This window comes from Myotis davidii, unplaced genomic scaffold, assembly GCF_000327345.1.
Source record: "Myotis davidii unplaced genomic scaffold, ASM32734v1 scaffold10, whole genome shotgun sequence".
Taxonomy (NCBI): Eukaryota; Metazoa; Chordata; class Mammalia; order Chiroptera; family Vespertilionidae; genus Myotis; species Myotis davidii.
Window position 1 is genome coordinate 2,949,933 of NW_006283544.1, and position 24,315 is coordinate 2,974,247.

Here is a 24,315-nt window from a genome sequence, read left to right on the forward strand (position 1 = left end):
CAATGAAAGCCTAATATCCAAATTATCCCCTCCAGCGGGATTTCAATCAGGAGTTCGACCGCTCGCTATGTTGTACGCTGACCACCAGGGGGTGGCACGGAACATGGCGGGCACCAGCGACGAGGCGCTGGCAGTAGGTGGCAGTGGAAGTGCTGCTGGCCCCAGTAGGCTTCCAGGTGAGCTGGTCGGCAGCCACCAGTACCACAGCCGCCAGTCGGACTTCCCATAGGTTCGTGCAGGAGCTGGTCTGCAAGGCTGGCCAGGAGAGGGCACTCTGCCCGCCTGGCTTTAGGGCAGCGCTGCTGGGCAGCCCAGAGGCCCATATTGCACCCCAGCCTGCAGCATCCGGCCGTGTTCACCGCATTTCTGTGTGGGGACTTGGGAGCTGTGACTCAGGTGGCGGGGAGTGCTTCGGGGTCTGGGGGCTCAGGTGCTGCCCAGGGCTCAGAGGTCAACTGGGACCTGCCCTTCCATGCCAGATGCTTGTGCTTCAATTGCCATCCAGGCCTAGGGACTGCACCTGTGCACGGGTTTCATGCACCGGGCCTCTCCTCTAGTAGTCATATAAAAAAGTCAAAAGAAACATGTGTAATTAATTTCAATAATATATCTCATCTTATCAATATCAAAATATTATTTCAATATATAGTCAACATAAAAAGTTATTAACGAAATATTTTACATTCTTTTTTAATACACTTATAGCATAGGTCAGTACAGACTAACCACATTTCTAAGTGCTCAGTGGCAATTCATGTCACTAGTGGCTGCTGTATTGTCTAGTGTAAGCCTAGCTCCTTGTTGTGTCATTGGTATCACTAGCCCCTAGATACAGGGTGGGCAAACTTTTGACTCGAGGGCCACAATGGGTTCTTAAACTGGACCGGAGGGCCGGAACAAAAGCATGGATGGAGTGTTTGTGTGAACTAATATAAATTCAAAATAAACATCATTACATAAAAGGATACGGTCTTTTTTATTTTTAGTTTTATTCATTTCAAATGGGCCGGATCCAGCCCGCGCGCCGTAGTTTGCCCCCGGCTGAGCTAGTCCCACCCACCCACTCCAGCCTTCCCTCCCTAGAAGGATGTTTTTATTTTATTTTATTTTTATTGATACTACAGAAAGAGGAGGAGATTGAGCTTGCAACCTGGGCATGTGCCCTTGACCGGAATGGAACCCAGGGCCTTTCAGCCCACAGGTTGATGCTCTATCCACTGAGCCATACCAGCTAGGACAGTGCTTGCCATTTTATAAGTGCTCAATAAGTATTCAATAACTGGCTTGCCAAGTGACAGAATTACATTATTACATTGCTTTTTAGACATTTTAGTGTGTTGGAGCTGTAACAGTGGCAAAGAGAGCCAGAGTGTTGTACTGGAAACAGCACCCTTACATAATTTACAGCACTGGGATCTAGTACAGTGTCTGTCTATATCTTCATCACTTGGACAGTTTCACAAATCTGGGCCATGGTTTGTCCTGTTTACAAAGTGAAATGGTTGGACTGGTTGACTCTTGATGTTCTTTCAGATTTTAGTATTATATATTTCCCTCTTCCTACTTTTGCTTTTCTTCACATATTACTCATTTTCTTCTTCCCCAGAAGTACAATTCAGGGAGAACTGGGATGGAGGCTGCCTTTTCCTTGGCCCTCCAACCCTGGCTTCATCTGGAAGGTCGTCCCTAAGGACCTCCGGTCAAATTAGCATATTACACTTTTATTATATAGGATTACTTAACTATTTCAATCTCTATACAAAGATAGTGTCTTTTCGAAAGGAAGCCCTGATAGTATTCACGTTGTTACATCATTAACTTACTGATTTAGACATGTAGATATTTTACTGACATATTTATCTTCTTGATTTTTATTAGCTATTTCCTAAAATTTGTTAATTTTATGACATTATTTTTGGTTGGTCTGAGCTTATTTTGAAACCTGATTAAAAAAATGTTAACCTTTTCTTATATTGACATAGCCTATAATTCATGATTACGCAAGTGTAGCATTTGGTATTACACCTGCGGTGTGAAATTTTGCTTATATCATTTATTGAGTTTTATTCACTTGGGAAAATATCAAACCATTTCCCTAAAAAGGACTTGAAAAATCATTCAAATCAGTGTTCTGAAGGCAGTTTTTTTTTTCATCACTCACACTCTTTAATATCTTTTCCAGTTATTTAAAAATCTGATATGCCTAGTTGTCTTTCCTTTTATAAATGGCTATAAATGCTATTACCACCTTGTGTGAAAATGTGTTATTTCGCAGGCTGTGTCTATATGTGAGAAAAGTGCTTCACCAGTTCACCAAGTTAAGAAACAGTGTTATTTTAGGCAATGGTAATACTGAATAACATTGTGCATGGAAGCCTGACTCTCTCTCAGTGAAGTCCCACTTTTTTTTTTTTAAAAGCCATGTGAATACTTTCAAACCCACACCTAGAAAACAGTCTGTGGTTGTTTTTACTTGGACAGTCTTGCTCCAAGGAATATTTGGACATTAGCATAAAGGTTGCACATGTTATACAAAGTGTAATTAAAGAAGCTTTGATCCCCAAATGTCAACTAGCTTGCTAAGTGTCATAACAAAGTGTCAAGCATCTGGTATACAGTTAATTTGTAGTCATTAACTCCATATTGTTGATGTGACAGTTTGTTAGCAAGGCAAGCTTGACAGTTGCATTTTGTTCATGATTGACACCTACAGACCTCCCCACCCATTTAGTTTACATTCCTGTTGAGGTTTCCTCAGGTTGCATTTTTACTGCTTAAGTTCTCCCATTTTCTTAGTCGAGGTGCTGGTAAACTTTTAAACACATATGCTATGTCACTACAGAAATTCACATTTCTCCTCTGACATGTTCTAAATTTGTAATAATGCTGGAAAGAAAGAAATGCTTGATGATCTACCTAAAGATTTGTTCAAGTAATGTGACAACCCATGCATTATACTGATGCATAATTGTCACAAATACCATATTTATAATATGACAATTGCTATGGCAATTAATCTAGTCAGCATTAATTTCTTGTATAGTTCCATTAATATTCCCACTTTTCAAAGGCTCAGAAAACAGATAACTGGATACTTCATCATATTCTTAATTGCATTGATTTAATCCAAAGAGTCCATTACAATCTAATTTCAGTCCTTTAATGTTTTAAAATTTTTCTTGTATTGAATTATATGCAACTTGTTTGGTGCCAGGTTTTTACCACTACTATTAATAGAATCCCATTTAAAAATGTTTTGTAAGATACTTAATTTCTTACTTTCAAATATTCTATCATTATACCAATCCTGTATTCATATACACATAATATTAGTGAACTATGGAAAGGAAGAATCAAATATAGTTTACAATATAATGAATGAAGTATAATTTATAGTACGTGAATTGATGGCAACAACTCATTAAATTCGCTCAGTTTTGGTTTTTTGTGTAGCTAAACAAAATGTGTAATATATAAAGTTGTACAAAGTCGGGCAACAATCAGGGAGTTTCATTCACTAACAGTCTTTCTCACTCCTCCACCCCCCCCCCGCTAATTTGTAAAATATAGATTTCCTAGTTTCTAGGAGAATTTGACTAATGGGAAGTTTTTAGATTTATATTCAGTTCATCTAGTTGATTTCTGCTGCTAGCAGATAAGGCCATGGTCAATTCATTTGTGGACAGTATTATAATCCATTTATTTTACTACCTGCAGTAATTTTATCCTTTGCCCTTAAAAATTATTACAAGAATACAACCAACACAATACACAGTTCCTGACTGATGTCTTACCATCTTAATTCAAGCCTTCCTCTTGCCCCCAACTTGCCATATTACTTTGGATAAATATCTTTGTCTATTTAGGTTTCATGTATCTTGATCTGTAAAATAAAATCACTGAGCTAGATAGTGTCTTATGTTTTTTCTAACTCTAAACATTATACATTTGCATGTTATTTTGCATTACGGTTAGGAAAGTGCCATCCATTGAAATTGATATGATGTACCTCAGAGAACTTGTACTGAGGAGTGCAGTGTATTTTAGCCTCCAGGAATATTCTGGCACATCACCAGTCTGTTAGATGGCTTGGATGAAAACCAGTCAGATGAAATTATATTAAGTTTTGCTCTGAAACCCATTCCATGGCATGGTTGCTTTCCTTTCCTAGTTGTGCTGAGTTTGAGGGTGAAGAAAGAAAACTTAATTAAAGACACGATGAGAATATTCATGAGTGGAAATGAGAACATGGGTCTGGATGTCTGGAGAATTATAGGGGTGCAGTTTGAGTGTGAGCTTTTGGGTCTGGTACACATGGGTGATAACTAGCTTGATCACATGGTAAGACCTTTGGCAAGTAACTCAACTCATGGTGTCTTTTGCTTCTCTGTAGAATTACGTGATGTTAAATGACGGTGATTGTGGGTAAGACATCTGGTAGTTGGTAGATGCTCTATAACGGCTAGTCATTTACAAACACAGTACACTTAGATTACTTTCAAGTTCAATTCAATCTTTTTTTCTCTCTGAAAGAAAAATAATAATATTCATTACTTAAAACTGGCATGCATGTGAAGACTGCAGTGCCTAGAACACAGTAGGAAACATTAAGTATTTTTTTTTAATGTATGAAGTTCATTATCTTTGTTTGAAAATTGTGAATGAAGTAGACATATGAGACATATTTTAGTGAAAGTCAAGTGTAAACTTATTGGAAAAAGTTTCACTTGGGTAGTAATGGTGTAGAAGAGTAGCTATGGATTTTCAGATCTAACAGAGAAGGGGGCTTGGGACAGAGGAACAATTTTAGGCTGCTTGACTGTGCTGTCATTTCACACTTAAAGGGTTTCATGACTGAAACACCAAAATGTGACTTCATTTGGTAATAACCCAATGGCAGTTCAGGGGTGTAGATCTCTAAGCTATAAATTTGGTCATGAAGGTGGGAATAAATATTTTCCAGGTGTCTTTCTTTTTCTGTGGTCCCTGATCTTAACGTCTTATTAAGAGAAATCCCAAGATAAGTGGTAGCATACATATATTTGATTGGTTACTATACAATAATATATAAAATTCACATTGATAAGAAAGGCATATTAAATGTCCAAGTCAGTTGGAAATGGACCTCAGGGAGCTGTTATGTAACTTGTTTTAATATTTGCATATGATGACTCCATTTTTATGACCTCTAACCACCATTGATGAGTCCTCTACTATTGATTACAATATAGAATTTTGGAATGAAGGTAATGTCTTAAATCTAAAGTGATCAAGATAAGAAGAATGCACTTCTTTTAAGAGAAGTTGGTTAGATAGAATCAGAACAGCAGTGAATATGCAAAATTATTTTATAGCTGTAGGTTTTAAAGAAAGGCAAAAAATAGACCTGGAAATTTAACATCAGAGTGTACTATGTTGATGAATTCTGTAAGAGAGTTCAATTTATATCATTAAGAGTGGAAACACTCATTTTTTTAAAAAAATAGTGCACACAAAATTAGAGCTCTATGCCTCATATTTAAACACACATTTCTTGAGTTTAATTGATTGAAAAGACTATCAATATATCATAAAACCAAAGTTAAAATAAAATACATGGGAGGCCACTATGATCCTTAAAAGGATCACAGTGGGAGCACAATTTTAAGTAATTGTAGGTCAATTTAATTTGTAAGTCAGTTTTTGAAAGACTTCAGTTACATGAAAGAGAAAAGTATGTAAACTTATAGAGAATGAGGAGAGAGAGAGAGTGGGAAAAGTTATTCAGTTCATTCTGTTTCAATTTATAAACACTTAAGAGCAATCCTATATAATAAAAGGCTGATATGCAAATAGAACTAACAGTGGGACAACCAAACAAGCCGTTGCTATGACGTGCACTGACCACCAGGGGGCGGTGCGGAACATAGCAGGTGTCGGCCACGGTGGGATGGTGGAGCAGGTGTGCGGGGGTGCCGGTCTCTGTTATTGGGGTGAGCCTCTGGTGATTACTAAAAATTCTTTGCTCCTGCACACTGTGGTCCCACCCAGTGCTCACACCTGCTGCCTGTGCTGGAGCTGCTGCTCCCACTGGTCCTGATCACTCAGCACCATCAGTGGGTGCAAGCTGCAGCTGCTGACCCTGATCACCCATGAGGGCTTCTCCACCTCCCCCTGCTCCTTAAGGGCGATCAGGGCAGCAGCCACCACTCGCGCCCACTGCTGTTTCCAGCTCCAATCGCTCTGTGCCGTCAGTGGGTGTGAATGGGGCTGGTGCTGGCAGCCCATGGGAATGGCAGTGGCTGTGGCAGGAGTGGTGCTGCTGGAAGACAGGGGACTGGGGGCCGCTATGGGAGGGGCTGGGCAGGAGCACAGTGGATGGACTGAGACCTGCCCCTGTGCCTACTGCAGCCTCATGGCCCACAGTTCCTTTCAAGGTGCACAAATTTGTGCACTGGGCCCCTAGTTTGTAATAAAATAATCAACTTTAAACACCTTTTAAGAGCTTATATACAGACATCCAGTCTCCAAAAATATTTTAAAGAAGTATTAACTTATTTGATCTTCACATCAAGATACCGTAACCCTATTTTAGGGAAGTAGGAACTAAAGTTCAGGGGACTTTGTCAAGGGATGCTTCAATTGCCATCATGTCACTTGGTTTCTGCAGCAAGATGACAGCTAAAGCCCTGACCGGTTTGGATCAGTGGATAGAGCATCGGCCTGCGTACTGAAGGATCCCAGGTTCGATTCCGGTCAAGGCATGTACTTTGGTTGCGGACTCATCCCCAGTAGGGGGTGTGCAGGAGGCAGTTGATCGATGTTTCTAACTTTCTATCCCTCTCCCTTCCTCTGTAAAAAATCAATAAAAGTATTTTTTAAAAAAATGACAGCTAAAATAGCAAAGGGATAGCATCAGTGGGACACAGCTGGCTTGCTAACCCCAAATCTAAGTACACACAATGATTTTTCCAAGAGTTTCTCTGTGGTTTCTTGTTGTTCATTTAGATACTCTTGAAGGTGTTAGAGCTTTAGTAATTAAATGGTAAACTAGAGGTTTGAGGAGATACGGCAGCTGAGAGCTTTATTTTCTGTTAGTGTGTAAATTGTAATGGAAAAAGAATGTAGATGAATTCTATTTAGTATTTGGGAATTGCACTAATTTCAATAAATATTTTATTGCACAAGAATTTAGTTTTTATATTTAATCTACAATGTATAATAGACATATGTAGCTTTAGGCTTCTTTGGTACAGTATTAATTATACATTTTAGTATTTCAAAAATATTTTAAATTATTTTAATGTTTTACCCTATGATAATTCTGCAGAGATCTTGTTGGAGAGCTCTAGTACCAGTCTTGAAAAAAAGGGTTTTTTTTTGTCTATGTATACAATACAGTATCAAAGAAATCTATAATAATAAAAGTGTAATATGCTAATTAGACCAGACCTCCTTCCAGATGACCTTCTGGATGAAGCCAGGATTGCAAGGGATGCCTGGGTCCTGGGTGCCAGAGGGAAGCCAGTGCCGGCAGCCGGGGGAAGGAAGGCCTACTCTTGCACGAATATCATGCATCAGGCCTCTAGTTTGTAATATAAACTTTTATGTATTAATTATAGTGGGACTAAATTAATAAATTACTAAGGAATTTCTTTACTTGACAATCAGGCAGCTTAGATAGGATAGTTACTGAGTATAGGTCCCTGTAGATATTCTTATAGGTAGATATAGATATGGACACAGACATAAATATAGATATATTTTTATCCCAGTAACTATATAAGGATTGGAATAATTGGTGAATTTGTATGGAAGAAAGGTGAGCTATTTATTCTGTATCCCTCAAGTTAATATTATAAAATATTCATAGGATATCACTGAAAAAACAATCCTGGTTCAGTAGAATCCTTCATACTGATTTTCCTATTGAGCTGAGCCATTCATAATCTATACTAATGAGTACAAAAATCTTTGCAGATTATAGTGTTTTCAGAATTAGCAACTAAGCAAAATACACAAATTAAAGAATTAAAGGCATCATAAAATGTATTGCATCATAAAACCTACTTGTTCATTTCTTTTGACAAGTGTAGTTTAATTTAAATTATTTATGGTACTTTGTACTCCACGAGTAACTGTAATGTAGTGAATTTTGTTAAAAATAATGAAGTTGAAGCCAAATGAACCTTTAGTTATGATTGTGCTAAAAGATTCAAGCAATCAATTTATCTTTTCTATACCATTTCTACAGGCAAATTCATAGTATTTTTCTCTTTCTGTTCAGAATTTAAAAAGTCACCTAAGTCCCCTGTATATCTTGTCAATGCTTTTACAACTTACGCCTCAATTAATGAATTCTTGGGAAATGAACTTGTTTCATAAACAATCCATGTTAAACATTTCCTATAAATCCAGTGATTTTTTTTGTAGATGCTCCTTATTCTAAATTGCATTATTTCTGTTAAAGTTTACACATTGGTAATCACATATGACAAAATTTTTTTTCCCCTTTAATGGAGTCTCCTTTTATTGTAAAATGTAATGTGACAGAAAGACACTGAAATGGGCATTAGATAAACCTGAATTCAAATCTTGGTCTCTTCTATGACATTTAACTTCTCTTTCATGTGTAAGTTGCTGAATTCTTAACAATACTGTTTTTGTAAGTGTTAAATAAAATAACCAAAATATTGCATATAGTTCCTAGAATTCAATAGGCTCTCAATAATTGTTGATTGTTAGTATATTAAGTAATAGGGGGGGTCCCTCAGCACAGCCTGCCCCCTCTCACTGTCCGGGAGCCCTCCGGGGATGGTGTAGGCCTGCTCCCTTAAGCTGCAGTCTGGCCTCCCTCCAGGCCAGTATAAGGGGAAGGCACTGCCTCCATCACCCCGCTACTGCTGCCACTGTCAGCCCTCGCAGCTGCTGCGGCATTGTCAGGAAGGACATCCGGAAGACGTCTGGTCTATCCAGTCTAATTAGCATATTACCCTTTTATTAGTATAGATTGTTAACCGGGGTAAAATTGTGGAATTGGCAAAGTTGGTCTTTAAAGCAGCTTCCCCTTTCAACACTTTTGTGTGTTATTTTTCTTTGTGATAGTGACTTTACCTCTTCACACACACACACACACACACACACACACACACACACACACTTCCCCTCCACCATGGCGTCCTTGAGTACTGGAAAACAACTTAATTCTTGCTACTCCTTCCTCAGCCTGTTTCTCTGAGAATTCGGAACTCTAGGGGCTGAGATTCAGAAGTGGGTGAGTCATCTGTCTTTTCCTCTTTGGCCTCTTTTGCATATTAGTTAATATTTAATTATAATATCTCTATATATTAGTACTTTCTCTCTGCTATATCTTTATGCTCATGTCTCCCAGTATTTAGAACAATGAAGATCTGTCATTCGAGCACATATATTTTGTTATAAAGTTGGGATTAAGTAAGGCTATGTCCCATGTAGAAGGCAATACATCTTTGGAAGGAACAGGAAATTGATGTTACTATATGCTTAGCAGTAATAACATTTATTTTTTCCTTGTGATATTATTTTCCTTATAGATCGGATATACTTTTTTGTTTTGTTTATTAATTAGTGGAATCATTTTAAATGTAATTTAACAAGTATACTTGTTAATAAGATTCTAAATACATTTTTTCAAGATAAAGGATTTTTTTTTTCTTTTTTCATGTATTTGTTTTCTGTTTGAAGTATGTTATGAATATCTCATCAGATAAAAGATTTTGAGAGTCATTAGTTATTAAGAACATAAATGACAAAACTTTATGCAAGTATAACAATCATCCAATTTATTCTCTCCTATGAAAAGCACATAAATGGTCTATGCTTTAGAATTATACTTCAGAATTACAAATACGTTAAGAAGTCTAATTTGTATGCATCAGCCTTCACTCCTGTGTTTGTGCTGGCTTTAAGCAGGAGCACAGCTTTTAATTGTGAGGTTTTAAGTTCTGCAATTAAAATTTACCCTTTTTACTAAGAGGGTTGAGTGATAGTTTTTGATTTACTTTAGACAGTTTAGACAAATTATATTTAAAAGAGCATAAAGATGCACAGAGCATTTCCTGACCCAGAGAAGGTCAAAGTGTCTTAGTCGCATTTTTTGAAAGTTTTACCTTGAATAACTAATGATTCCTCCTACTTTATTGACTAAACCTTGCTTAAGATATACAAGCAGGATGTCAAACTGCTCCAGAACATCGACTCCTTTGAAATCAGTGACCAAATGACCTTGACAGTAGGAAACATGATATTTTACATCTTATGATGTTATATTAAAACCACCTCTATGAAGGATTCAGACAGATTACATTAGAGCCTCAAAAGATGCTTCTATTTCTCATTTGATTACTTTGTGTTTATAAAAATTATGAAAATTCTTTGCAAACCACTGGAAAATTTGTTTAGAGCTTTGACCATAGCAAAAGTATGGTAGAAATTTTGCAGACAGATGTTTAATTCAATCAAGGGGACTCATAAAATGGATAATTCTGGTCAGTAATAAAAGTTGAGGTCACAGAAACAAATTGTGGCATAGTAACAACAAGAAAATATCTTGGATACTTTTTTAGAAGCAGCACATTAACCAGGGATTACACAAATAAAGTAGAATTAAGTAAGATTAATGCCTCAGAAAGCTGAAGATATCTGTGTAAATCAGTGAGAAAAACATTTCAAGAATTTAAAAATATAGGAGAGAGGGCTTTGAGCTCTGCTCATTATGGGTTGTTGTGGGACCGTTGGTCCAAGGCTGGAGGTGATAGAGATACGGAAATGGTCAGATGGTGAAAGGTCTATGAAATGTGGTACTAAGCAGGTGAGATGTCGGATGAGAGTTGTACTTTTAGAGTAAATGAACTGCTTTGGCAACATTATTTGATGGGAATGATAGTCACACTGGAGAGCATTCAGGAGACAATAGTGATTATTAAGGTTAGAAATTAGAAGGACCTTTTAGGCTTACTTTACTCAGGCGGTGTCAGTTGAGACATAGAAAGCATGGTATATCCAAGAAATAATGGAAATTTGAATTGGAGATACTGCCAAAGTATTTGAATTGGAGCAAAAATTATTTTAAAAACTTTTATTTTATCTGATGATTTTAGAAATTATTCACCAAATGTTTCTATTAGCATCCATGTGATGTAGTGACCAAAGGTATGCCATTAGATTCAAATTTCTAGAAATATTTATAAACAAAAGAAATAGTCGCTTAAAACAAAAACATAAATTATTTTTTGGCTTGAAGACGGAATAACATTTACTTTGATTAATCTTAAAGGCACACCCTTCTGTTTTCTTGGTGAGTTTGTAAAGATTTATGAAGTTGCCCAATTGTTAATGGCAAATAACAGCTGCTATTTTTACACATTCAGGGATTTTTTTTTCTTTTTGCAATCTGTGAAAAATACTGGCAGAGCATTATAAAATGACAAGGGTGCTGAAAGTGCGAATGAACTGGCAAACATGAGGTCCCATTATTTATTTTAATCTTATTGAAGCTACCCTTCTGAACTATAAATATATTGGCAAATAGTTATATTGGCTTGTTTTTGTGCTATTGTATTTGGATAGAAACTTACCATTTTAATTGACAATTGTTAATTTAACATAAATATCATGTGTGCTGATATAAGAATACTGATTTAACTTGTTCATTTTGTGCTGCAAAAGCGGGGCCTGCTTTAGGCAAAAGTGCCGAGTGCCAGAAATTCCTCTCTTGTGCCTTCCCACAGCTCATTCCTGGAATCCAGCTCTGCCCCGGTCTTGTCATGCCACCACCATCTACTCTCCTTTTGTCCTGGGAGCCCAGGCTGGTGTTTCTGCCGGTTCCTAGACTACAGTGTAAACGCATGTCCACTGTATGCTTTTTAGTTCACAATCAACTGATGATAAGAATTAACTAGTTGTGATATGTTAAGGAAAAGGTCACGGGATTTAGAAGGATTCCAATTTTTTAATCTAATTCAAATAAACGCTCTGTGGAGATATCAGGGAGAAGATGGTGATATCATGGGTTACTAAAGGAAATATTTAGAGGCAAGTAGACCAAGAGTAGTTAATAGTGTTGTGAGATAATGGTGAGCTCAGAGAAATATGATCAGGGAATTCTCTATAATAGGTAATGCTCCTTTATTTAAATGATTTTATTTTGATTAGAATGACATTAAGTGCTGATAGATAATAGGTAATGCCTAAGTTTTGATACTTGTCTTTGTACTTAGGGTAATTACCAATGGCTGACTGCTTATAAGCCAAAAACATTTTAAAAAGTATAATACAATTATTCCTAGTCGAAACTAATGGAAAAACATTAAATTGTCAGAGTATATTCTCTACACTCGAGGTGGATTTTGTGACAAGTAAGTTCTATTATCCCAGTGTGTAATATCAATGTCATAGATCAAAAGGACACTTTACAATTCAGTGCTGTGATTCTAGAATGTCTCGTGAAAACTACTAATTCTCAGCAAAATACTCTTGACCTTTATGGCTAAACACCTGGTCAATTTTAAGTAATCTAGGAAGACATTTCTTGGAATAGCCTCAAAATTGTAATAAATGAAAGAATTGAAGAATATGTCTCTTTTTAAAATAATCTTTGATCATCTTTTGATGAGAAGTGCCATGAAAAAAGAATATAAAAATTAGACACCCTCAAATGTATTTTAGTATCACCTTTTTTCTGAGCAAATATGAAAATGATGTGCTTTGTATACTATAAAAATAAACAAAAATCTCCACTAAAAATTACTAACATATCTACCTAATTAAAAAAACACACAAGCATTTTCAGAAGATTCTAATGATAAACGAGGGTATTCAGTACATTTCAATTCTGTATGCTGACATTTACAAGGATGACAGACAAAGCAGAAATAAAGCGTTATGTGTTTTCCTCAAAAAACAAACCACAGCTGTGGGTTTAATTTTATTCCTACCAGCCGTGACAGCAGCCTTTTTAAATATTGAAAGTGTGAATTAAAGCTTCTGCAAAACAGTTGCCATATAAATTTCCTTAACCACTATCAATTATATATGAAGTATCAGAAAATTGTTCTGGCCTAGTTGGTGTGGTTTTTAATACGATGGAGGTAGCAAATGTTAGATGCTCTCAGCTTAGCAAAACCTCCCAGAGAAGGGAGTTGAGTGTGTGCATCAGCTGGTCCTCCAAACTATCCAAAAAATAGCCTTCAAGATTCCTTCTTTCTTTCCTGTTCTCATGGCACTTTGATGATAATTATATGTAAATTGAAATTGAACTCAATATTGGTGAGTCTCTACAATGGTGCTGTCGGATAGAACTTTCTTTGATGATTAAAATATTCTGTGCCTGCATTGTTTAGTTCAGTAGCCACTGGCCATACATGGTCCTAGAGCACTTGAAATGTGATGTGGCAAGTAAAATAGAGGAACAAGATTTTAAAACTTATTTTATTTTTATTTGATAGACACATGCAGCTAGTGGTGACTGTATTGTACAGTGAAGCTCCCTAGCATGCGAGGTACTTTACTCTGTTCCAGAGAAGGTAAAACTAACCAACCAACCAACCAACCAACACAGAAGACACTCATGTGGTTTTGGATAATGCAAGTCAGAATGTTGTAACTATTTATGTGTACCAGAAAAACTAAAACAAGGTATTGGAGCAAAGAGTGGGGAAACACCTATTCTAGTTTGTGATGAAGAAGAAGATAGTTCAAGAAACATTATTTTACGCTCCCCACAAACATCCTTAGTGCTGCCACGGAGGCAGGAGAGGCTCCTGCCACCGAAGGTTTTACGGAATTAGTGGACATTTAGACAAGCTCTGGGTAGTATCTTGGCAGTTAGAGCTAATTTGCAGTGGCATTCCAGATGGAGAGAACTTGGGGAGAAAAGTCAGGGCATTAGAGAGGCGAGGGCATGTCATGTAGTCAGTGAGGGATAAGCTTTAGCTGGAGGGTCAAGACAGAGCAGCCTTGACTATTGGCTAGGGCCACCACATCAAGGGCCTACACCGGGTAGGAAAAGGAGTCTTATTTTGTTGATGGAAGGGAATCTCATAAGATGTAGGGAGGCCAAATAGGAAGTCATGAAACTGCCCAAGAGAGAGGTGTGAGGCTAGAATTAGAGAGGTGGTAGTGGTAAAACAATGAGGGTAAAGGACAGGAACTTCTTGAGTGCATTCTCCTACATCTGCTTATAGTAGTATATTTTAAAAAAATGGGGATATAAAAGTCTATGTTTTCTGCACAGGCTGTATTCTTCTCAGCTTGGTACCAAGTTATGTTTTATAGAGGCTTGTTGTCAAGTACTCAGGCCCAAGCACAAACAAGTTATAAAATGCCTAAGAATCTAATAGGATCCAATGCTTTAAGAATGATTTTAAAGAGAGGGTGTTCACATGTGGGCAATGCTTCACTGTTAGATTATACGTTAGATAATGAATGGATGGGAGGAATACAAAGGAAATACAAACTCTCTTTTGTGAGCTGAATTCATCTTTATAAATGGAAAAACTCGAAAGCTATCTCCATGAAACAGACTTATAGTAGGCTTGATATTTTTTTGATGATTTACACTGGAATGATAATTTTAAAAATAGTTTAAGAAGAGACTTCAAAATATAAGGGTAAGTTGTATAAGTAAGGAGTCACGTACCCTTCTGTATGGTAGTAACACCTTTAACACTCATGGGCGAGTGCATGAACTTCGCGCCATATACAGATTTGGCACACAGGGTATGTTTCAGTTTAAAATTTGTAAATACAAATTTAAATGTTCAAATAAGGAAATGAAAACTGCAATTCTTTAGTAATTATTCTAGTTGAAACAAACACAGAAAATATACATGAACACTTGTACTTATAAAATTTTATCTAACTGTTAGGGTGTTTGTTAAGAATCTGCTTGTGTAATGGAATTGCTAAACAGGATGTTAAAGCACTACCAGAAATTTTACAAATATTCAGCATATCAGAAATCATACAGATGTTCAACTCAGAGTTTCAGCTTGCTTAAAAATACTTTCTGATGTTAAACTGGTGCTCTTTTTCTCCCCATAAATACCCCTTACTGGTGGGCCTACATTTAAGAGAGGTTTCAAAATAGTAAGAATTTACCCTTAAATGTGCTCATACACTTTAATGTTTTGCTCCCAAGTTAATATCACACATGTTTTTCATATAATTAGAACAGTTTATTTTTCATATGCCCTGGATAAAATGTTAGAGGCAGAAAAACTTTGTTTTTGCCAGCTGTTTGTTTAAACACCATTAAATCACAATTCACATTGCTAATCTAAATGTCTTAAAATTTTGCTTCACATATTCCTTGGCTTATAAATGTCAGGGTGAGTTTTTAACACAAACAAACTCGGCATACTTATAATGATTACAGTGGTTTTACATTTTGAGAGTGTGTCTCATACTCTAAGAACAATTATAGAGTTTTTATTTTAATTAATTTTGTTTGCAATATTTACAAAAGACTTCTTTCCTTTTTTAGTTTTTAGCTCTTGTTTTTTTTTAAGCTCTTGCTCTGAGTTAAATGCATTCTTTCATTAAATTTAATATATTTGTTAGTTTTTATTAATGTAAAGAATAACATCTTTTTCTTTATCTTCTCTGGTGAGAGACTTGCACATGTATGCTACTTTTCCTAGTTGCTCTCTGTTTTTGCTAGCCTTAATCTTAAAAATAAAAAAAAGTATCTTAGTCTTTCCTTCAGTAATTTAATTCTGCCACAAGAGATTAAATATGCCTTGTTTATATTAGCATATAAATTAATAATGATTCAAACAATTATTTACCTTATAATAGAAAAAAGGCATTGAATGAATTTACAAATCCAGTTGGCCACTGCTTGTAACTCAGAACTGATAACTATATTTCTAAAGTTATTCCTTTCGTGTGCATAAGGTAAATTTAAATCTCTCTTGGAATATAAGGAATATAAAGGATGGTGAATATTTGCTAAAAAAGCAGACAATCTGAAAGGATTAAAATGCTTTAATCAGACAGAAAAAAAACGGCTTTGGCCACTTGATTAGGGCTGATTTCCACCATCTGCTTATACTTACTGAGGATCTAGCCCTGACTGAACACTAATTTGTGCACTTCCTAGAAATTGAAATCTCTCAGCAAGCAAATTAACAAGAGCAGGGATTCAGCAATAATGGAGCTCCTCGGCTTTTGTTTCCCTCTGACAGATGGACAGGGTGTGCTCAAATTGAATTCAGCTTTAATTGCATTGTGCCATTTAAAATTTTATCTGCTCCACAGATTTTGTTTACAGGTTTCAGGATTCCAAACCTTTGGAAGTTTTTTTTCTTTTCTTCTTCTTCAATACTGAGCAAGATAAAGAACACTGTAATTCTGTGTGACTGGGTGGTGTTCATTGCAACTCCTTGCCCTGAAGGGTAGCACATTAGGAAAAGGAATTATGTTTTTTAAAGTCTGGGCAAATGGGAAACAATTCAAACTTTGCATATTTTCAAATATTGACAGCTCATAAATAAAAGTAATCCGAAGTGCTCTGTATTTCATATCTACATAAGAAAAGCAATTTGCCTTGCTTCAATTCAAGTATTTCAAACTTTGCCTGCTATCGGTCTATCACTTGGAACTGCGCACTCCTGAATTCTAGAGATAAACTTTTTTATAAATGAATCATGATATTTTAAAATTACTTTTAGTTTCTGCTTGATTGACAGTCTTCAGATAGAACTGACTTATATGAACTGTTCTTTTGAGCAGAGGTATGAAATACTAAATCATTTAGGCATGTCCTAAACATTCCTGTGAATCTAACGCTGAAGATGCATTTGTTACAAAATTGCTTGTCAATCTACAAGCATTTCCTCATAAATCTATGGCTTAGTAGGTACTAAACTCTGACACTTCTGGTGGCAAACAGAGATCCTGAAAGCTTGACTACACCATCATAAGGTTTGATTTGCACCCTATTTATGTGAAGATTGAAGACTTTCAGCTATTGAGCACCTTGCCAGGAATGACTGAATTTGCTTTACCATGAGGCAGGGAGTTGAGAAGGAGGAAATTGGAGGAGGGAGGGCTGCGTGGGAAAGGAGGGGCGGGGTTCTCCAAAGACTAGACAATGTGCTGTGCGCCTCTCCACAAGTGACATGCGTCTAAAGAGCACCGAGAAACGTCTTAACATATCTTGCCCATTTTCAAATACGTAGTTTTGATAGACGCAGTTTCCATTTGTTATATTCCGTTAATACCCGATCACCCCCTTTCACTGGGAGGAGGGTTTGTCAAAGGCCTGTTAGGGTTGTGCAATGTCTCCTTGGATGTGGCACGGCGTATGTTTGTTTATCATTCCCTGGATCTCCTTATGAAAGGGGCTTCTTAAGTTGATAATAATTAAAGCGATCTGAGAGCACTTCCAATGTGCTGCTGAATTCTACTACAATGGGCTTCAGGATCAAGGTGGAGGAGACGTGGAGCGGCAGTGGTTGCATAGGCTCCAGGGATATGAACCGAGCCCCAGGGCACGGCTTCGCTGCAGTCGGAGCTCTCCAACACCCCGGTTCTAGGCAGAGGAGGGCCTGAGCTCAACATCTCTTTCCCAGCCACTGGCTGCCAGAAACCCGTTAAAGTGGAGGAGGAACCCAAACTTCGTACCTTTTGTGAGAAGCCCACGGCCACAGAAGCTGCTGCTGACGCTCTGGGTGAAGCATGGAAGGGTTATGTGGTTCAATTAGTGGTGGGAACGACAAACAAGGTTTCCCCCGGAAGCAGGTGTCTTGCCCTATGGCCTAGTCTGCCTGCTGCTGAGTAAGGGGCCCTCCTGGTATAGACCGAGGAGAACTGGAGAGAGAAAACACAGATAGATCTGTTTGGGGTTGCATTGTGGATGCCAATCCCAGTGTTCTCAACCTGGTCATTGTAGAAAAAGAGGGAGAAGATATTCCTGGTCTCACTGATCCCACTGTGCCTCCTCGCCTGGGGCCTGAAAGAGCTTGCAGAATCCACAAACTGTTCACTCTCTCTAAAGGAGAGGATGCCCACAAATGCGTTGTGAGAAAGCCTCTAAACAAAGAAGGTAAGAAACCTAGGACAGTGGTCGGCAAACTCATTAGTCAACAGAGCCAAATAGCAACAGTACAACGATTGAAATTTCTTTTGAGAGCCAAATTTTTTAAACATAAACTATATAGATAGGTACATTGTTATTAACTTAATTAGGGGACTCCTAAGCTGGCCTTTGCTAAAAACGTCCTTAATCGGATTGAGGTACGTTCGCTGAGGTCGACCCCTTCCAACTCTCCCATCCACACTTGTCTTGTCTTCTTGTTTCATCTATCTCCTTTCCGAAAACTGACTTCTGCGCATGGGCCACGAAGTTTCAATTGCACCCGCACATGGTATTTTGTGGAAGAGCCACACTCAAGGGGCCAAAGAGCCGCATGTGGCTCGCGAGCCGCGGTTTGCCGACCACTGACCTAGGACTAAAGGACCCAAGATGCAGCGTCTTGTTACTCCACGTGTCCTGCAACACATTATCCGATTGAGGTACGTTTGCTGGGGTCGACCCCTTCCAACTCTCCCATCCACACTTGTCTTGTCTTCTTGTTTCATCTATCTCCTTTCCGAAAACTGACTTTTGCGCATGGGCCACGAAGTTTCAATTGCACCCGCACATGGTATTTTGTGGAAGAGCCACACTCAAGGGGCCAAAGAGCCGCATGTGGCTCGCGAGCCGCGGTTTGCCGACCACTGACCTAGGACTAAAGGACCCAAGATGCAGCGTCTTGTTACTCCACGTGTCCTGCAACACTAATGCAGGCTTATTGCTCCAAAGAAACCACGTACTAAGGAAAACAAGGAAGAGGCCCTGCAGAATATGCTCAACTTCTGGCGAAGAGAAGGAAGGAGGCCAAAGAAAAACGCAGGAGCAGATTGCGAAGAGGTGAGACTGTCCTCTCTGAGAGCTTCTACCTCTAAGTCTGAGGCCAGTCAAAACTGAGATTTTTGTAACAAATAAAGAGAGCAAATATTTTTAAAAAATCTACGAAAATGCCATTGCAATTTTGGATAATGCAATTTCATTTTAGAAAACAGGCTTACATGTTATCAAAATGGATCATTTTAGTGTTTTTCAGAGGTCGCAGCTAAATGAGGATTCCAAATCTTGGTTAAGTAATCGAGTGTAGGCATTGCTGAGACCATCTTAGTTTTATAAAGTTTTAAAAATCTTTCCTGGTCATTCTCTACTTGCTGTGTCTAGTTAACAGACAGGAGAAAAGATGTCCTATTGTCAAAGAGCAAATGTTATCACTACTAAATAGATAAATCAAAGCTCTAGAAGTTACCATTCTAAAATTTTTACCTGCCAATATATTTTAAACAGGGCTTCCCTCCTAAAGCCAATAGAGAGAGAAAGCTGATCTACACCATATACTTGCTTCCCCTTGTGCTTTTAGAACTGTTTATTTATTGTGTTCTCTTTAGCACTCTGGTTATGCCAAATTACCCTTCTGAAATTTCTATCCCCCTTTGCTTCCTTGCTGCCATTGTAAGCAGCTGTGCCTTAATTTACTTGCTTTCTCAGATATTTTTTTTATAGCAAATATTATCATCAAAGCATGTGAGAGCTGCATGGAACCTTAGAGGTAATCTAGTCTAAGTTATTCATTTTACGGCTGAGGAAGCTACAACTCAGAAAGTTAAAGCAACTCACTCAAGCTACCCTTTGAGTTACTGGAAAGGCCAGAATTAAGATCCAGCTCTCATGAATCCCTTATCAGTGAAATTTAGAGAAGCATCAGAGAGTTCATGGCTTCAACTCCCCACCCTTAAAAGCTGTTAGTGTAGCATTCACCAAAAATATAAATAGAAAAATCTTCATAAAATGAACAATAATACAAATGAATAGAATATATACACATGCACCATTAAGAGTTTTCCAATGGAAAATGCAGAAATAATGATTTCTCAACACCAATACTCATAGTACGTACTGCATTTGTAATATATATATATATACATATATATATCTCCTTTCAACTGTATTCTGTACCTAGTGTATAAGCAGTATGTGGAGATGATTAAGCTTCAAATTTTGGCAGTCTTCAAAACCACATGGCCGGATTTGAGCCACTTTTTCTTAATTGGGGATTCCATCATAGAGGTGCCAATTAGGGTGCCGAATAAACCTCATGTTCTCTTCTTGCCACACGGTGGTTGAAAGCCGGTATGTGATATCTGTCTCGAGTTTATAGTCTGGTACAATAATGTCATTGCCCCATGTGGCAAATGGTGTAAGCTATTGTAAAACTGTTTGTCTATGTGATTAAGACATTGCTGCAGTGTGCAGCACCAGCCAATTACTTTTTTAATTTAATTATAGCAGAAAAAGGAATAGCATAATAGAAATTCTTGTCATAGGGAATATGTAAAATGTAAATTGAAGAGCCATGAAAATTTCATGCATTGGCAGCCTGATTTGTTTTTATTTTCAACTTGTTATGAAGACTGCGTTTATTCAATGCCATAAAATAAGACATAGCAGCATTTAGTAATTACTTAGTTTTACATCAAAATAATTATATACAGTATGCACTTGTGATCCCCTCTGCTATGTATGAATGTAAAAATAAACACTTCAGGGCCTGAATCCCTTTTTACTTTTAGACAGTGTAAATAAAGCTGAATCTTCAACTTTCAAATTAAAACTGATAACCTTGGGCATTCAAGGCTTTTATAAAGGAAGGGGAGAAACTTTAGCTTGCCTCAAAACAGGTTGCGTCTCTGGAATGCTTCTGGGACTAAGGAGATCAATTAAGTGTGTATAAACAAACAGTTGGAAAAAAGCTACTAAAACAACAGAGGAGAGAGCTCTCTATTGGGCTCCAGGGGCCTGGGGGAGCGAAGTTTCATTAACTGGATCTGAAGTCCTATGGCCTTCTATAAACAGGCATTAATTAAAGAATGTAAAAAATAAAGTTTCAGACCTTGCAATATGTTAATGATCATATGATTCAGGGCCCGGGAAGGAGAAGAGCAGCAGAGGTCATAAAATAAGCATGAAGCATTTAATATGAGTGCTTGGCAGGGATTTCTGCAAATTAGTTGGTTATTTGCTGGTCCAAAGCAAATTAAGGTGATTTTGCTTCACTTGCTAATTTTTTATGTGCATGCTTGGCAAAATGTTTTTCACAAATGGATGAAGGTTATTGTTAATGGCATAATGAGAAATATTAACATATTTAAATAACCCCCCAAATTCTGACACTCCACACAAGCATGCAGTTTTTATTTAAAACAGACATTGCCATTTTATTAGGTCCTGAAGATCATTTTAGATGAGATTATGAAAAGTATCCAAGTCATAATGTTTAGCATTATGAATGCACCTTAAGAACTTTTTCACATGTTAGCCTATGTGTTTTTGAATAAAAGTTATAGGCAATGGACGCGTACATAGCAGCATCTTTTAAAAATCAACTTTCATGATTTATTTGCTTGATAAAGGAGCGATGAAAAATAAAACAGATGAGAGTCTACTTCTAGAATAAGATACTAAATTTAAAGGTGGTTTTCAGAAAAGTGACATATGTGAAATTTTGGCTTTAGTGGCATGTAGTCTGCTTCCTTCCTTTACTTACTTCTGTGCATCTATATTTATTTCGATGGAGATAAATTATTCTGTGTTTATGTATTCTGATTTGGTTCCCCATAAAGTTTCCACGTTATCTGAGCACTCAAAGTACAGTTTAAAAATTGGAGCAACTTCTCTAAGAAACTCTTTTGAAATTACAGTCAAACTGCCCTGTCACTTTAATTACCATGAAGTTGCACAGAAGTACCGAATTTGGCAACAGATCCTTATATAGAAGGTGGTGCCGGACTTGGATGCTAGTATTGACATTGTTCTGTTACAGCAATTTTAGATGGACAAATTGCAGTTGAGAAAATTTCATGACTCGGTAAAATGAGCAATGATGACATCTGTGGATGCGGGTCTGTTCATATCTTTGCAGAGCCTTTAGGGAAATAAATATCTCGGAACATTCGGTGAAGTGAAGCTCACTCAATAAATCAACCTGACACAATAACACTTCTGGCACATGAGCCCTACTTCTCCCCAGCACCACCTACCCCTCTGTGTTCCTGTGCTACCAAATGGTGCCTCCCCATAGGCCTCTAAATCAAATCATAGCATACAAATACAGTGAGAATTTATTGGGAATTGGTTTTGTTCGGCAAAAACATTCCTTATTAGATGAACTGAAATGATAATAAATTTTGACCCTTTAAAGACTGAGCCAGTTCAGGCTATGTGCTGGTTGATAGAAGGCATCTACAATTATCTGAAGAATATCATCTTACCATGAGGTGTTGTAAGTTTTGTTAGGATTCAATTTCTAATTTTCAGCTTCACTTTTTTTCTTCTTCCCATGGCATTTATCCCCTCAGAGGACACATTTTTCTTTTTTGTACATTCTCCAGGGTGAAATTGGGACATTTGTTAGTAATATTTCAAGTTAAAAGCTAAAGTGTGTGTGCGTGCACACACCTGTGTGTATGTGTGTGTCTTCAAGCATCCCTGATATAAGATAAGGATAGGGTCATTGAATAATGACAATATACAACTAAAGATTTCAACCATAATTAGTAGAAAGATTATATCTGAAGTAAGAAAGTGAGAAAAATTAATGTTCATTTTTTTTCTAGAAAGACAATAATGAGTAATTTTTATTTTAAATTTATTGGAGATAACCGTTAACAAAGAGAAGCGATAGGAGAAACCAATTTTCTGTCCATAAATATCCTTGGACACACTTGGGGAAATAAAACATTTTCCACAAGGCAAAATTTAATGGTAAATTTTCTAATTGAATGTTTATATGAACTGTCCAGCTTACAATTTAGTACAGTATTTTACTTGTTCTTTATACAAAGTGTGTGCTGTATCTCTGTGCTTTTCTTCTTTATGTGATTTCCTAATTAATTATAGTTCTTATAATTAGTTTGAAATATAGTATTTCTTGTGTGTTTACCTGCTAAGTGAGTCCCATTTATAGTAAGTGTGCCTTGGGAGGTGTTGTAAATCTTTTTGGAAGGAATGTTTGCAACCTTAAATCATTAAACTGAAACATTATGGTATTTCCAGTGAGAAGTACTGAAAATTTGGTAATAGTTCAAAAGCTTTGTCATGGGTCAGATTTGTACAAGTGATATAGTATAATATACCACATGTTGTTAAAAAGGAAAGTGAAAAGTAAATAAGAATTTTACAAGAGTCATGGATAGTTTTACCTGGTTATAGTTTTTATCTGTAAGGAATAATTTTATGAAAATGAGCTTAAGTTATATTCTTTAAATTTTTTACAATATTCTGGTACAAAAAGACAAGTAATATTATTTGAACTCTTTTTGCATGAAGAAAGTAACAATACCCTAAAAACTGAAGCAGTTTGGAGTCAGTTACAAAATTAGAAAGGTTGATGATTAGAAAATCTGAAAGCTAAATGGAGCTTTCCTGAAATTTTCTTGTCTAATAATATAAGTCATTCCAGAAAAAGAGTTGCAGACTCCTGTCTTAAAACTTCTGAAAAAAAACAAAAGCCTACAATATTGCTTGGAATTTTCCTGTCTCAGATACCTTTCTTAAGAAATAGTGTCTTAATGTTTAGCCTAATTTCTTGTTGCTATAAATTATTCATTCTAATAAATAACCACCAAGAAGCACCTATTACATGTCAATCATTATGCAAAGCTGTGTACATGCATCTAGACCATGCATGCAGAAGAGATGAAATGGTTACTCCATCTCAATTGACAATGGTCTAATGTTATTTTATCCCATGCATGTAACTGCTCATACCATTGAAAAGACTAGTACATGCATTTTTGTTATTGATTTGCGGGGAGGGGGGAGAGATATTGATTTGTTGTTCCATTTATTTATGCATTCATTGATTGCTTCTTGTATGTGCCCTGATCAGAGCTAGAAACCCTGGTGTATCTAGATGAAGTTCTAACCCACTGAGCTACCCGGCCAGGACCATGCATTTTTAAATTTAATCTAACGGTCTTGTAGGACAGATATTATAGTCTCCACATTAGAACTGCAAAATTGAAGTTTGGAAAAGGCCAAATGACTTGATCAAGATGCTATAAATCATGGAAGTCTCGGAATAAATATTTGGCTGATTGCAAAATCTGATTTGTTTTTGTTTTTGTTTTTTCTGTTTATTGCCCTATGTCAGACATTATGTTTAGTCCACATAAGAGGTGAAATACAATTTCTTTAATCCATTTGGAGGAATCTGACTCTGAATAAAT

General features: G+C 37.0%; 1 protein-coding gene and 1 pseudogene across 1 annotated transcript in view; both read left to right on the forward strand.

Moving 5' to 3' along the window:
* The window catches only part of DACH1 (dachshund family transcription factor 1), a 434,735-nt gene that overhangs the window by 46,870 nt on the left and 363,550 nt on the right, over positions 1–24,315 (forward strand). The gene's annotated exons all lie outside the window — the stretch shown is intronic.
* On the forward strand, positions 104–18,991 carry LOC107183240 (annotated as a pseudogene).